The 15,172-nt window shown below is 36.5% G+C and overlaps 1 protein-coding gene across 1 annotated transcript in view; it reads left to right on the top strand.

The window, feature by feature from the left end:
* The window catches only part of LOC114034761 (piezo-type mechanosensitive ion channel component 2-like), a 161,539-nt gene that overhangs the window by 34,111 nt on the left and 112,256 nt on the right, over positions 1 to 15,172 (top strand). The gene's annotated exons all lie outside the window — the stretch shown is intronic.

Genomic DNA, 15,172 nt, shown 5'->3' on the forward strand with positions numbered 1-15,172 from the left:
ATGTTTTTAAATAATTAAAGGAAATGCTAAATTTCAATTAACAGTTCAGTGAAAATTAAAGAGGAAATTTTTTCCCCATCCAAGTCCCAGAACCCCTGAAATCTGTCAATAGACCTCTCTACCCTCCATTAAGAACACCTGTTTAGTGTCTACTTCCCTACTGTAAAATGTGACAATAATCCCTGTAAAATCTTCCTCTCTGGATTGTTGTGAGACTCAAGGGAGTTAACACATATAAAGTGCTATGTGAACATCAACTAATATCATCCCCTGGATTTGTGGCTGTTCAGTATGATCTGTTCATCAACTGGGTTGTTGTTTTTTTATGTTGAGCTTATTTTTTATACCAATATTTATGTCCCTTTTCCAGAGAAAACCTAGACTTTCCATGAATGTCAGATGCTATGGTACTGATAGAGTTCGAGGGGTAGGAGATTGTGTTCCTTGTAAGATTTCTTCCAAACCATCTGTCTCTCCCCATTTTGCCCCCTATAAAGCATCTGACTGAACTTAAATATTTATTGGATTTTAAAAATCAGCCCCCTGGGGAAATGTACTAATTTCATCTCAGAAAGCAACTAGAAGGCCCCCTTTCCTGGCCCCTGGGTCTGAGGCTCAATGCTGGCATGTTATTCATGCTAAAGACAAATGCCAACACTGTGGTAGCCATGTATCAATATCACTTCAACATACCAAGAGGCCAGACAAGCCACCACATTCCCCCACATGGGCTGTTCCAAATGCAGGGTATGCTCTTGGTAGGACAGTATGATGTTACAACATTTCTCTTCCTTAACCCTGGAAGAACCAGTGGCTTTCTAGATTGGGCAAAGGTGAGGGACTGCCTTTTTTATAGAAAAGGTGAGCTGCTTTTTACCTTTGTATCATCCGTACAACCCAACACTGTCTTAGTTGAGAATTGTGCTGTGGGGGACCAAGTCAGTCTACACCAGGTTTTAGGGGGAATATAGACACTGATGGACAGTTGTGGTTAGGGACAGCAAATTAGTGAAATAATAATTACGAGGTTGGTTTTTTTTTTTTGGCCCCTTTCAAGTCAGTTGGCATAACAACTTGAACTAGTTAACCTATAGGAGATCTACTTTAATGAATAGGTAAGAACTGTTCATAATCAGCACACTATGCAAATACATGCTGCTAAACATGACTGAAAAGTTAGTTCTCCTAAGTAGGTTATCTGTCTCCTCTGCAACCTTGATTATGTTGCTAAGCAAGTCCTTTTTTCAAGGATAGTTAGTACAAAATCCTTCCCTCATGCTTCATCATGGTGTGAAGGTGACCCTGGGATCTTAAAGACTATGCCAGCAGATCACAAGCTCTGGCAGAACCAACCAAGCTGGAAAGGCTTCTAGTGGGCTAGGTGATGGAAAAAATGCATTTATCCACTCTCTCAACAAACATTTATTGCCTACTGCATGGCAAATGTTATAATCCTAATAATAGTTAGCACATAAAGGTTTTAGGTTTGATATAAATATATATATACACACATATATACATACACACATACACATCATATGTATATTGTATATACATACATGTATATATACATGCAAACATATATCTATAGATCTACATATATCTATATGTGTGTATACATGAATGTATATACAAGTGTGTAGATATATACATGTGTGTATGCGTATATCTCTATATCTTTAGCTAGCTAGCTAGCTAGCTATCCTGTCATTCTAGTTGCAGCCTATCTTAATTATGAGAAGCTCAAAACCAAAGAGTTGGCCACTGGGTGATAGATCTTTTTCAGCCACAAAAATCATGATAATTGTCTACTTGTCTACAAGGTGGGGTGGGGGGGTGAGCTGAGATCTACTCTGATGGGAAAGCATATGTTCTGATGAAATCACAGATTCTGGAAGTGTATAAGGGCACCTTTTAGACAACCCTTAGTACAGATGGTTGCAAGTTCTGAATTAATAGTGTCTTAATTTGAGGCTTGAGTCCCTGTGTCGTAATACAGTGGAAGGTTGACACAGTGAGTAAAGACATGTCTCAGAGTTTGGCCTCCTGAGTTATTGTATGACTAGAGGGAGGTTATGGGAAGCTGGGACCCTATGAGAAAGTAGGGCAGAGAAAAGTCAGCTAGCAGAAGAAGCATCTTTACAGCACTCACAGAGCCAAAAATAAGTGCCATGTAATTAATATTTAACTAATTTGCTGTCTCTTGTCATTGAAACACAGATGGTATTCAAATCATACAGGCAGTAGGGCATTAACAAAACAATAATGATTACCCCAGAATGTGTCCTCTAGGGATTAACTAGGAATATAATTAATTGATGGAACATAAAAATAAGGACCATGTATGATGGGGATAGAGATCCAGATTACATGGGTTCTTGCATATCCAAGGAAAAACTGATACCTTAGCTCCTATTAGGTGTGCAAGGAGGAAGACACCTTGCAATAATTGACATTATTATTGCTATTTAAGATAAATAATCCTATTTCTTCTATCATTCTTTGGAATATTTGTATTTATTCAATCTTCTAAACCTTTTTTAAAAATGTGACTGTTTTGCATAGAAAATTTGGATCATCTCTGATTTTACAAGCATGGGTTCTAGTTCCACCAAGAGAATACAACACTTTCATGTTTCATGATTTTCACTGGCCAAAGATATCCTTACCTTACAGATAACTGTCTGTAGACGAGCCACTCTAAATTTAGCTAACCTGGTTGCTTAACAGCAGACACCCAGTCAATTGCAAGGCGTACACTCACAATCACAGTGTCTTCAAATAGCTTGGTAGGACAAGTTAGAGTTTATGCCCTATTAACACAGACCAATTTACTTTGTATTTACTTATCTGTGTACATGTGGTATCCACCCTGGCTCTGTTACTTACTCCTTGCGTGCCCTTACACACTTCCAGAATCTATGATTTCATCAGAACATATGCTCTCCCATCAGAGTAGATCATTTCACCTTCCTGGGCCTTGGTTTCCCCATCTGCAAAATAAGGAGTTAAACTAGTTGGCCTCCAAAGCCCCTTCCAGCTCCAAATCTTTGATCCTGCAGAAATAATCAAAGCCCCTTGAGGGCAAGAATTGATTCATTTCTGTCATTGTACCTCTAGTACTAGAGAGAAAATGGGGAATACTGGGTGGTGGATTGGCCCTGAAGCCAGGATTATGTACCTGGGTACATAGTCATACCTTTATCATGTATTGGCCTTGCGATCCTGGGAAAAACATTTAACTTCTTAGTACTCTAGGAAACTCTCTAAGACAGTGATGTCAGACTCAAATAATTTTGAGCCCATATTGACTCAGAAAAGCACAAATTAACATTATCTGTTGTATTGTATTTAATCATTTGTTTTTTTATCAGACATTTCCTGGTTACATTTTAATGTAGTTCTGGCCATACTCAGGAGTTTTGTGGGCCATGAGCAGCTGAGCTGTAAGTTTGACACCTCTGCTTAAGAAATTATAAATGGAAAAGAAGGTGCTGACCAGGGTTTTCCTTATCTGAAAATTTTCTATCTAGGAGGGGGGAACCTGCGGCCTCAAGGCCACATGTGGCCCTCTAGGTCCTTAAGTGCAGCTCTTTGACTGAATCCAAATTTTACAGAACAAATTCTTTTATTAAGGGGATTTGTTCTGTGAAGTTTGTATTCAGTCAAAGGGCCCCACTTGAGGATCTGGAGAGCCACATATGGCCTTGGGACAGCAGGTTCTCTACCTCTGTCCTATACCAATGCTGGAGAAAAGGAGAGACTTTTGAATTTATAAGTATAGAGAATTCTCTTTTCTAATATAGATTGGGAACTGTTCTGCAATGTATGATCTTAGACAATTTCCTGGACCTTTGAGAAGTTCAATGCCTCCCCTTGAGTGACAAAGACAGGATGCTTCAGAGAGTAGACTTGAACCCAGATCTAATTCCAAGGACAGCCTGCTTTCTATTTGCTAATTCATGGTCCTTCTCAATAAATGCCTACATTAAATTGAATAAATATCCTTGAAGACAGCAGAGTTGGCACCTCCAAGCTTGAATAGGATTTTAGTGGAGGATTGCAACTATTAAATCATTTTTATTTTTATAACTGTCTTGGGGAGTAGGTGCACACTATTTTCAGGTGAATAGAGACCCTGAGAAATTAAATGACCTCTAGGTCACACAGGAAATTAATGAATGATGTAGGGCTGGAAACACTGACTGAAATCACAAAACTTTAAGCATCCACTGAATTTTGCCATACCAACGAACAGAGGGAGACCTGTAGCAATTCCCACACTGAGCAAACCTCCGTTTGACGCTGCTGTTGTGTCAAGCCAGAACACACCTCATTTTCTCCTTAAGGTCTCACTCAGGTACTTAAAAAAAAAAAAGACACGTTGCTGTGGCCACTAGGTGGCGCAGTTGCAACAGAATTGCAAATAGAGATTGTCGACAGAGAGCATGGAGTTAGGCTGTTTGATTCTGGACTCTGTTGCATGATGAGACGTTTACTCCCTTGCCATCAGGCATTTCTTTGCATTTCTAAGAAAAGGAGGACCATGGACTAAACCGCAAACTCCACTCCCTCTCTCTTCCTTCTTCCAGGTTATTTCTCCCTTCATGCCAACATTCCTTCTTCTGTAGGGGGTAACAGGAAGATAACTAATAAGAAGCAAAAATAAGAAAGCCTGGAGCTTTTGAACCCATGTCCAGTGTTTTCTCTACAACACCATGTTGCAGCTGTCAATAATTTTTTTTTTTAACTATCACAACAGCCTTATGAAGGATGCGGGACAGGTATCATCATCATCATCATTATTCTCATTTAATGGGAAATAGAGTAATAATCAGAAACTTAGTGCTTGATTATGGCTTCAGTAAACGCACTCTCTACCTTATTTTTAAAATGGCCACTTTATAAACAAGATGACTACCCCTTCTCTCCAGAAAACAAAACAAATCCAACCCACCCCCTCACAAAAACCTGATGGAGAAAGCCATCAATCACTACCAACCCATACACATACTTTGCTATCTCTGCAAATTCTTTATGAGAACAATCAGCACATGTATCAAGGGCATCTTTGATGAAAATATGAGAAAGGAATAGGCAGGCTTTCACCTCTAGTGACATCCTACAGCAGATTTATCTTTACAATCCCACAATGGACTGAAAGGTATAGGGAATATAGGTTCCCCTAGTGCTTATTGTTGGTTGACTTTAAACAAAACAAAACAAAACAAAAACAATTATTACTCTCCTCCAACAAGTTATCTCCCAAATATATGCTATTTTAAAGAATTTGAATGGAAATTTTCTTATCATTACCTTCAGTTATTGTTTTTTTTTAAAAATTATTTTTTTTAACATTTGTTTAAAAAAAAATTTGTAGGTCCAATTTCTCTCACTCCCTCCCAACCTTCCCCTACCCATTGTGAAGGCAAGAAATGTGATATCAATTATATGTGTAAATCATGCAAAACATACTTCCATGTTAGCCATGTTGCCAAAAAGGAAAAGCAAGAAAAATGAAGAAAGTTAAAGAAAATTATGCTTCAAACAGCATTCAGACTCCATCAGTTCTTTCTCTAGAGGTGGATAGTATTTTTTATCACAAGTCCTTTAGAATTATCTTGGATCATTGTATTGATCAGAATAATTAAATAATTCACAGTTTGTCATCATACAATATTGCTGTTACTGTGTATAGTAGTCTCCTGGTTCTGCTCGCTTTACTTTGCATCAGTTCATATAACTCTTCCTGGGTTTTTTTGAAACTATCTTGCTCATCATTTCTTTTTTTTTCTAATTTTAAAAAATATTTTATTTTTTACAATTTCATGTAAAAAACAATTTTTAACATTTCTTTTTTAAAATTTTGAGTTCCAAATTTTCTTCCTTCCTCTGTCCCCTCCTGTCTTGAGAAGGCAAGCAATTTGATATGGGGTATATATCTTCAGTCATGCAAAACATATTTCCATATAAGCCAGGTTGCAAAAGAAAACAAACCAAAAAAAAAAAATCAAGAAAAGTAAAGAAAGTTTTTTTTTTTTTTAAAACAAGTATGCTTTGATCTACATTCAGACTCCATCAGTTCTTTCTTTGGAGGTGGATAGCGTTTTTCATCATAAATCCTTTGGAATTGTCTTGGATCATTGTGTTGTTGAGAATACTTGTCATTGAACATCATGCAATATTGCTATTACTATGTACAATGTTCTCTTGGTTCTGCTCACTTCATTTTGCATCAGTTCATGTAAGTTTTTCTAGGTTTTTCTGAAAGCATTCTGATTATCATTTCTTATAGCACAATAGTATTCCATCACAATCATATACCACAATTTATTCAGCCATTCCCCAGGTGATAGGTATCCCTTCATTTTCCAATTCTTTGCCACCACAAAAAAAGAGCTGCTAAAATTTTTTTTGTACAAATAGGTCCTTTCCCTTTTTCTTTGATCTCTTTGGGATACAGACATAGTAGTGGTATTGCTGGGTCAAAGAGTATGCACAGTTTTATAGCCCTTTGGATATAGCTCTAAATTACTCTCCAGAATGGTTTGGATCAGCTTACAACCCCACCAACAGTGCATTGTGTCTCAATTTTCCCACATCTTTTCCAATATTTGCCATTTTCATTTTCTGTCATATTAGCCAATCTGATAGGTGTGAGGTACCTCAGAATTGCTTTAATTTGCATTTCTCTAATCAATAATGATTTGGAGCATTTTTTCATATGATTATACAGAGCTTTGATTTGTTCTGAAAACTACCTGTTCATATCCATTCACTGTTTATCAATGGGGAAATAAATTTGACTCAGTTCTCTATACACTTGAGAAATAAAGTCTTTATTAGAGAGACTTGAAAAAATCCCCTCCCCTCCCCCCCAGTTTTCTGCTTTCCTTCTCATCTTTGCTGCATTGGTTTTATTTGTGCAAAACCTTTTTTAATTTAATGTCATAGGGGCAGCTAGGTGGCGCAGTGGATAGAGCACCGGCCTTAAAGTCAGGAGGACCTGAGTTCAAATGTGACCTCAGACCAAACACTTGACACTTACTAGCTGTGTGACCCTGGGCAAGTCACTTAACCCCAATTGCCAAAAAAAAGAGGAAAATAATAATTTAATGTCATAAAAAATTATCCATTTTAAATCCTGTGATGCTCTCTATCTCTTCTTTGATCATGAAATTTTTTTCCTTATCCATAGATCTGACAGGTAAAACTTGCCATACTCCCCTGATTTGCTTATGATATCACACTTTATGTCTAAATCATGCCTAACATTATGTTAAATCTAAACTAATTTTTACTTCATCTTGTTATATGGTGTGGGATGTTGGTCTTTACCTACTTTCTGTAAAACTTCTTTCCAGTTTTTCCAGCAATTTTTATCAAGTAGTGAGATCTTGTCCCAAAAGCTTGGATCTTTGGGTTTATCAAACACTAGATTACTATGGTTATTTATTACTGTGTATTGTATACTGTATCTATTCCATTGATCCACCATTCTATTTCTTAGCCAGTACCAGATTGTTTTGATGATTACTGCTTTGTAATACAGTTTGAGATCTAATACTGCTAGGCCACTTTCCTTCACATTTTTTTCCGTTTATTCCCTTGATATTCTTGACTTTTTGCTCTTTCAGATGAATTTTGTTATTATTTTCTCTAGCTCTATAAAACAAAAATTTTGGTAGTTTGATTTGTATGGCACTGAATAAGTAAATTAATTTAGGTATGATTGTCATTTTATTATATTGGCTCAGCCTACCCATGAGCAATTAATATTTCTCCAATTGTTTAGACCTGACTTCATTTGTATGAAAAGTGTTTTGTAATTGTGCTCATATAATTTCTGGGTTTGTTTTGGCAGGTAGACTTCCAAGTATTTTATATTATCTGAAGTTATTTTAAATGGAATTTCACTTTCTATTTCTTCTTACTAGCCTTTGTTGGTCATATATAGAAATGCTGATGATTTATATGGCTTTATTTTATATTCTACAACTTTGCTGAAGTTGTTGTTTCAACTAGTTTTTTAGTTGGTTCTCTAGGATTTTCTAAGTATACCATCATATCATCTGCAAAGAGGGATAGTTTTGTTTCCTCATTACCCATTCTAATTCCTTCAATTTCTTTTTCTTCTCTTATTGCTCTAACTAGCATTTCTAGTACAATATTAAATAATAGTGCTGATAATGGGCATCCTTGCATCACCCCCGCTTTTATTCAAAAGGCTTCTATCTTATCCCCATCACAGCTAATTCTTGCTGATGGTTTTAGATACTACTTATCATTTTAAGGAAATCTGCATTTATTCCTGTGCCTTCTAGTGTTTTTAGTAGGAGTCAGTATTGCATTTTGTCAAAAACTTTTTCTGCATCTATTGAGATTATCATGTGATTTTTGTTGTGTTTGTTATTGATATGGTCAATCATGCTGATAGGTTTTCCTAATGTTGAACCAGTCCTGCTTTCCTGGCATAAATCCCAACTCGTCATAATGTATGATCTTTGTGATATATTGTTGTAATCTCCTTGCTTGTATTTTATTTAAACATTTTGCACCAATATTCATTAAATAAATTGGTCTATAATTTTCTTTCTCTGTTTTTGCTCATCCTGGTTTAAGTATCAGCACCATATTTGTATCATAAAAGGAATTTAGTAGGACTCCTTCTTTGCTGTTTTTCCAAATAGTTTATATAGTATTGGAATTAATTGTTCTTTAAATGTTTGGTAGAATTCACTTGTGAATCCATCTGGTCCTGGGGATTTTTTTCATAGGGAACTCATTGATGGCTTGTTCAATTTATTTTTCTAAGATAGGGTTATTTAAGTATTTTATTTCCTCTTCTAGGCAATTGATAGTTTTGCAAATATTCATCCTTTTCACTTAGACTGTCATATTTATTGGTATGTAATTGAGTAAAATAGCTCCTAATAATTGCTTTAATTTCATCTCCATTGGTGATAAATTCACCTTTCTCATTTTTGATACTAGTAATTTGGTTTTCTTCATTTAAATCAAATTACCAATGGTTTATCTATTTTGTTGTTTGTTTTTTCATAAAATCAGCTCCTAGTTTTATTTATTAGTTCAATGGCTTTCTTACTTTCAATTTTATTAATCTCTCTTTTGATTTTCAGGATTTTTAATGTAGTGTTTAATTGGGGATTTTTAATTTGTTCTTTTTCTAGTTATTTTAATTGCATGCCCAATTCATTAATCTGCTGTTTTGCTATTTTATTGATGCAAGCATTTAGAGAGATAAATTTTCCCCTAAGTACTGCTTTGGCTACATCCCATAAATTTTGATGAGTTGTTTCATTATCATTTTCTTTGATGAAATTGTTTATTGTTTCTAAAAATTTTTTCTTTGACCCACTCATTCTTTAGGATTTGATTATTTAATTTATAATTAATTTTTAATCTATGTTTCTATGGCCCTTTATTGTAATTTGAATGTAATTTTATTACATTATGGTCTGGAAATTATGCATTTAATATTTCAACTTTTCTGCATTTGGTTGTGAGATTTTTATGCCCTAATATATGGTCAATTTTTGTGAAGGTGTCGTTATGGAAGAGAAAAAGGTATATTCCTTTCAAGCCTCATTAAGTTTTCTCCAGAGGTCTACCATATTGAACTTTTCTAAAATTCTATTCATTTCCTTAACTTTGTACTTCTTAATTTTGTGGTTGGATTTATCTAGCTCCAAGAGAGGAAAATTGAGGTCCCCCACTAGCAGAACTATTTCCTCCTGCAACTCATTTAATTTTTCCTTTATAGATTTGGATACTATGCCATTTTGTGCATATATGTTTCATATTGATATTATTTCATTGTCTGCAGTACCTTTTAGTAAAATGTAGCTTCCCCACTTATCTCTTTTAATTAATTAATTAACTAATTTTAATCTCTTCTATGTTTGCTTTTGCTTTGTCTGAGATTATGATCACTTCCCCCGGTTTTTGGTTTTTTTTTTTTTTTTTACCTTAGCTGAAGAATAATAGATTCTGCTCCAGTCTCTTATTTTATTCTCTCTCTCTTTCAAGGCTATTTCTTGTAAAAAAAAAAAAAAAAAAGTTGGATTCTGGTTTCTGATTCATTCTGCTATCCACTTCTGTTTTGTAGGTGAGTTTATCCCATTTGTCTTCAGAGTTATGATTCTTAACTATGTATTTCCCTCCATCCTATTTATTCCTTTTATTCTTTTCTCTCTCTCTTTCACCCTCCCTTTCTTCCTCCCTCCCTCCCTCTTTCTCTTTCTCTCCCTCTTTTTCTCTCTTTCTCTTTCTCTCTCTTTCTCCCACATTTTCTCTTTCTTTACCGTGTCCTTCCTCAAAAGTCTGTTTTGCTTCTGACCTTAATCTGCTCTCCCTTCTATCAGTTGCCTCTTCTCTTAACCCCTTCCCCTCCTATTTTCCTGTAGGGTAAGATAGATTTCTATACCTGATTTTTGTGCTTCTTTTACCATTTGGCCATTTCTGTTTCTTAAGGTTATTTTCTTTAGTATTTTTGGTGCCTCTTTCCAAGCTGTTAATTCTCTTTTTATAATTTTCTTGCATCACTCTCATTTCTTTTTCCATTTTTTCCTCTACCACTCTTATCTCTTCCAGAGAATTGGTAAAAAGAATTTCCTCATCTGGATGTTCTCTACATTAATGAAACCATAGGTCCAGTTCCTATAATAAAAATAAATGCTTGTTGACTCTTGTATTTTTAATTCAAAGTATCTATTTGGTTCTTCTCTCTTCGTTAGGAATACTTGGAAATATTCTGTTTCAGTAAAGGTCCATTTTCCCCTGTAAGATTATACTTAACTTTTCTAGGAAAGCTATTCTTGGTTATAAGGCTTACATCATTTTTCCATTTAGAATATTGTATTACAAGATCTCCTCTCCTTTATAGTGGTAGCTACCAAATCTTATGTGATTATGGCTGTGGTTCATTGGCACTTAAATTCCTTCTTTCTGCCTCCTTGCAATTTTTTTTTCCTTTGAATTGGAAGTTCTGCATTTTGTCTCTGATGTTCCTGGGAATTTTCATTTGGGAATTTCTTTCAGGAGGTGACTGATAGATTCTAGTTTTATTTTGCCCTCTGGTTATTATAAGCTTGGGTACTTTGTTTATGACTTCTTGAAATATGGAGTCTAGACTTTTTAATGGTGGACATTTTCAGGTAGTTTTATAATTATTTCTCTGAGATTTGTTTTCTAGTTCATACGCTTATGATAAGAGGTACCCTGTATTTTCTGACTTTTTTTTTCAGTCATTTGTTTATATTCTAATATTTCTTGTTGTCTCATGGAGTTGTTGATCTCATTCCAATCCAGTTTAATTTTTAAGGAGTCCATTACTTGAGTAAGATTTTCTACCTTGCTTACTAACCTAGTCTCCTTCTAGTTCTTTCCTCTGGAACATTCATTTTCTTTCCCATTCCTTCCTCAAGAGCTTTCATTTTGTCTTAATGATAATTTTTAAACTCTTGCTTCATTTCTTCTGGAAATTCAAGCAGAGATTTTGGCAAATCTGTGAGGCTTTATTTATAGATGATGTGACATTATTCTCTTATGGTCTTGAGTTCCTTTGGTTCCATATTATTTTTTTTATTGGTGTTTTCTTATATTTACTCGTTTTTCCAGCCTTGCTTCCTGAGTTAGGACTTTGTGTTAGGAAAGGCTCTGTATTCTTCCGCAAAGAATGGTTGGGCTTTCCTTAGTACTGATCTGTATATTGGGGGCTCTGAGTAATGGGCACTGTGTTCTTCAAGGATCTCAGAAGTGTCTCCTGTTAGTGCTTTGCAAAGGGGTGGTCTACTCTGGGTGATTCAGAGGCAGGTGACACAGGGATGTTCTAGGCTGGAGTAGTTCTATCTGCTCAGGTTTTGTATCCCATTTTGGAATCAGGGAAACAAAGCTGCAGCTTCCAGGTATCTTTCCTTGACACCAGTGTGGGCTCCCATGTGCCTGTCCCTGGCAGATAGCTGCAGGCTGTAGTCTTCTCTAACTGGCTCTTGGTCTGTATGCTAGAAAGCTTATTTGTTTTGGGATCCTGGGTTAGGTTTTTCTGGTGGAACCACTTCCCTGATGCCTGAAGGCTACCTGTGTTGGCCCAGACCAGTAAAATGCCCTTATTAAAGTTTCTCCTTGGATTTCTTGATCATTTCTTGCCCTGGGTATTCTTTTTTCTTTTATGTTTGCTGGAGGAATTATGAGCAAGCTGGACTATTCAGCTTCCTATTGCTCTGACATCTTGTGGATAGTCCACAAATAACTTTGTGATAACTTCCAGATTTCCTTATTTCTGCAAATGTACCACCATTCTTCCACTATTTTAGGTTCATAACTTCATCCTTGACTCCTTACTCTCACTAACCCCACATATCCAGTCAATAACTAAAGTTTTCCATTTCTGTCTTCATAAAATCTCTTGCATTTGATGCCTTCTTTATACTCACAACCAGCCACCACTATAGTTCAGGACCTTATCATCTTGCACTTAGATGATGGTGTCAGCCTCCAAATTGGTCTCCCTAACTCAGGTCTCTCTATACTCTAGTCTGACTCCCACACAGCCACCAAAGTGGCTCAGATCTCTAAGCACAGATCTGACCATGTCACACCCCTATGTGAATACCTCTGTTGGGTCCTATTGCCTCTAGGATAAAATCCGGATGTCTCTGTATAACTTTTAAGGCCCTTCACAACCTGGCTCCAACCTATTTATGTAAATCTTACTTAACATAGATGTTGTTGGAGAGGAAATCTGAGGACCAGGAAATCAAAGAGGAAAGACAACTGGACTTGAAATCAGAGGACCTTGTCTAGAGTCCCACCTTTGCCACCTACTAGCTGTGTGTCTTTGGGCAAATCACTTAACTCCTTCCAGCACCTCAGTTTCCTCATCTCGTCAAGGTGTCAAATGTTCCCTAAAGTCCCTTACAGCTTCAAATCTTATGATCCTGAGAATCTTCCTAAGCATGATTACTCAACCAAGAAGAACATAGTTCCCCCCATGCAGTGCCTTGCTATATCAAGAAATATTCATTGATTCATAGCTTTTAGCCAAAACAGCAGGTTTGTTGCTGTTGTTGCTATGATTTAATTTTTTTCCTGACCCATTGTTCTTCAGGAGAAAACAGGCTTAAGCTAAATAAAGTAGGAGAGATAGTAGTCAGACATAAGAAAGAACTTGACCCATTGGCATGTTAAGTCCTAGATTGGTTAATGTGGGAGTCTGGGAAGCTTCCACATTAGGAGAATATTCTGAAAAGAATAGAAGAATGATTTTCCTGGATGTTTTAGACATTCATCTGCCTGAAGGCAGAAGACTGAACTAAATTATCTATGAAAGTCCTTCCAGCTCTAGAATTCAACAATCCTGCTTAAGGTCATGGTTCCATTATGACTAGTTAACATGGTTCAATGATATAGATATAGATTTGTGTGTGTGTATCTGCTATTGATTTTATGACAGTGTTATCACTTTCTAATCTATTGGTGTACTCTGGGTCTAAGACTTCAGGGTGTTTCCTGCACTGTCCAATGCACAAGAGCATACTTAGGGATACATACAACACAGCGAAACAGTCACTGACACAAATTTAAAAACAAAACAAAACAAAAAAACAACACTCAGGCAATCAGATTCTCTAGATGAGCTTCACGGCTTTGCTGCAGCAAGGTTCCGTCTAGCTCTTTTGCTCTCCTTCTTTCCAACATACTAAACTCTATGGACAAAGCATAAAAGTCAAACTGGGGACACTATCCCAGAGACTTAGGATCTTGATCTTATCTATTGCCTTTGGGTAGCTTCAAAGTAATAAAATTAATAATAATTCAAAGTATAAAATTTTAATATTGATAATAATTCAACATGGGAAACTTGAATATTTAATATTAATTTAAATTTGATATTTTCAAAGCTTTCCTTCCAGTAATCCTTCAAGGAAATAGGAGCACAAAGAAATTTAGTTATTTGCACAGGCTCACACAGGCAGGAAATGTCAGTACTGAGCCTTGAACTCAATTCTTCTGGCCCCAGGAATAGTTGTTGTTCCACTTTATCATGTGGAGAGGCATTGTTTCTCAAGTTAGGGCCATAGACGGCAGCTGCTGCCTTCCTGTTCCCACAACTCAACTCTACTGCCTCCTTGATTGTAGTAACATCCAGAGAGTTAACTGGTAGGGGAAATGTGATTTCCATAATTTGGAACAATGAAGACCAGACTGAAGATAACATGGAGGGATCTTCCCCTAGCCTGCAGAAGAGCATTTATATAACCAGTCTGACCTTCAATTCAGCAAGTCTGTTTTGACTATCTACCATATGACCAATGTTGTGCTACATGTTGTGATGGATGCAAGAGAAACATTCATTCATTCATCCTATGTGTTGAGCAACTACTATGGAGAAGGCATTGGGCTGGGCACTACAGGGGAATTAAAAAATGCATAAGATATGACTCCTTGACTATTACCATCTAGAAGGGGAGATAAGATATGTACAAATAAATAAAATTCAGAAGGAAATGGCAAACCACTCTAGCATCTTTGCTAAGAAAATCCCATGGGTATGATCCATGGGGTCAAAAGGGTCAGATATTATTGAATGACTGAAGAAAAATATGATGAGTGCCATAATAGAAGTATGGACAAAGAAGAATGAACAAAATGCTACAGGCACTAAGAGGGGAAGTGGGGGGAAGAAAGAGAACATACTTCCAGTTGGACATTATGGGGGAAGGCTTCAGAGGTAGCATTTGATCCGTATCATGAGGGACCAGTATTAACATCTGGAGTTCTCAAACTCACTAATGATAAAGGAGGCTCAGACAATTGCAGTCAGATATGCAGCCTAGGGTAAGAAAGGTTTTGTAATTGTGGGTTTGCCTGTACTTAAAGATCAATCCTTAGTTACCAGGAAAACACCTAGAGTAGCACATATAAGATGCCAAGAGCAAGGGCAAACATAAATACAACACACAGTTCCCTTGACTGCATGTTCACAGATCAGCACCCTGGGAGACATATGGAGATAGGCCCACATTAGAGAAGTCTCCTGGGAATGCCGAACAATGAAGCTGTGCCCTTCCCAAGCCTCTGAGGCTTATTGGGGTTGGAATTCTTCTCTGAAACAACTGAGTTTGCCAAAGAGCCCTACAATTGAGGCCAG

Source organism: Vombatus ursinus, unplaced genomic scaffold (genome assembly GCF_900497805.2).
Source record: "Vombatus ursinus unplaced genomic scaffold, bare-nosed wombat genome assembly UNPS02000580.1, whole genome shotgun sequence".
Classification (NCBI taxonomy): Eukaryota; Metazoa; Chordata; class Mammalia; order Diprotodontia; family Vombatidae; genus Vombatus; species Vombatus ursinus.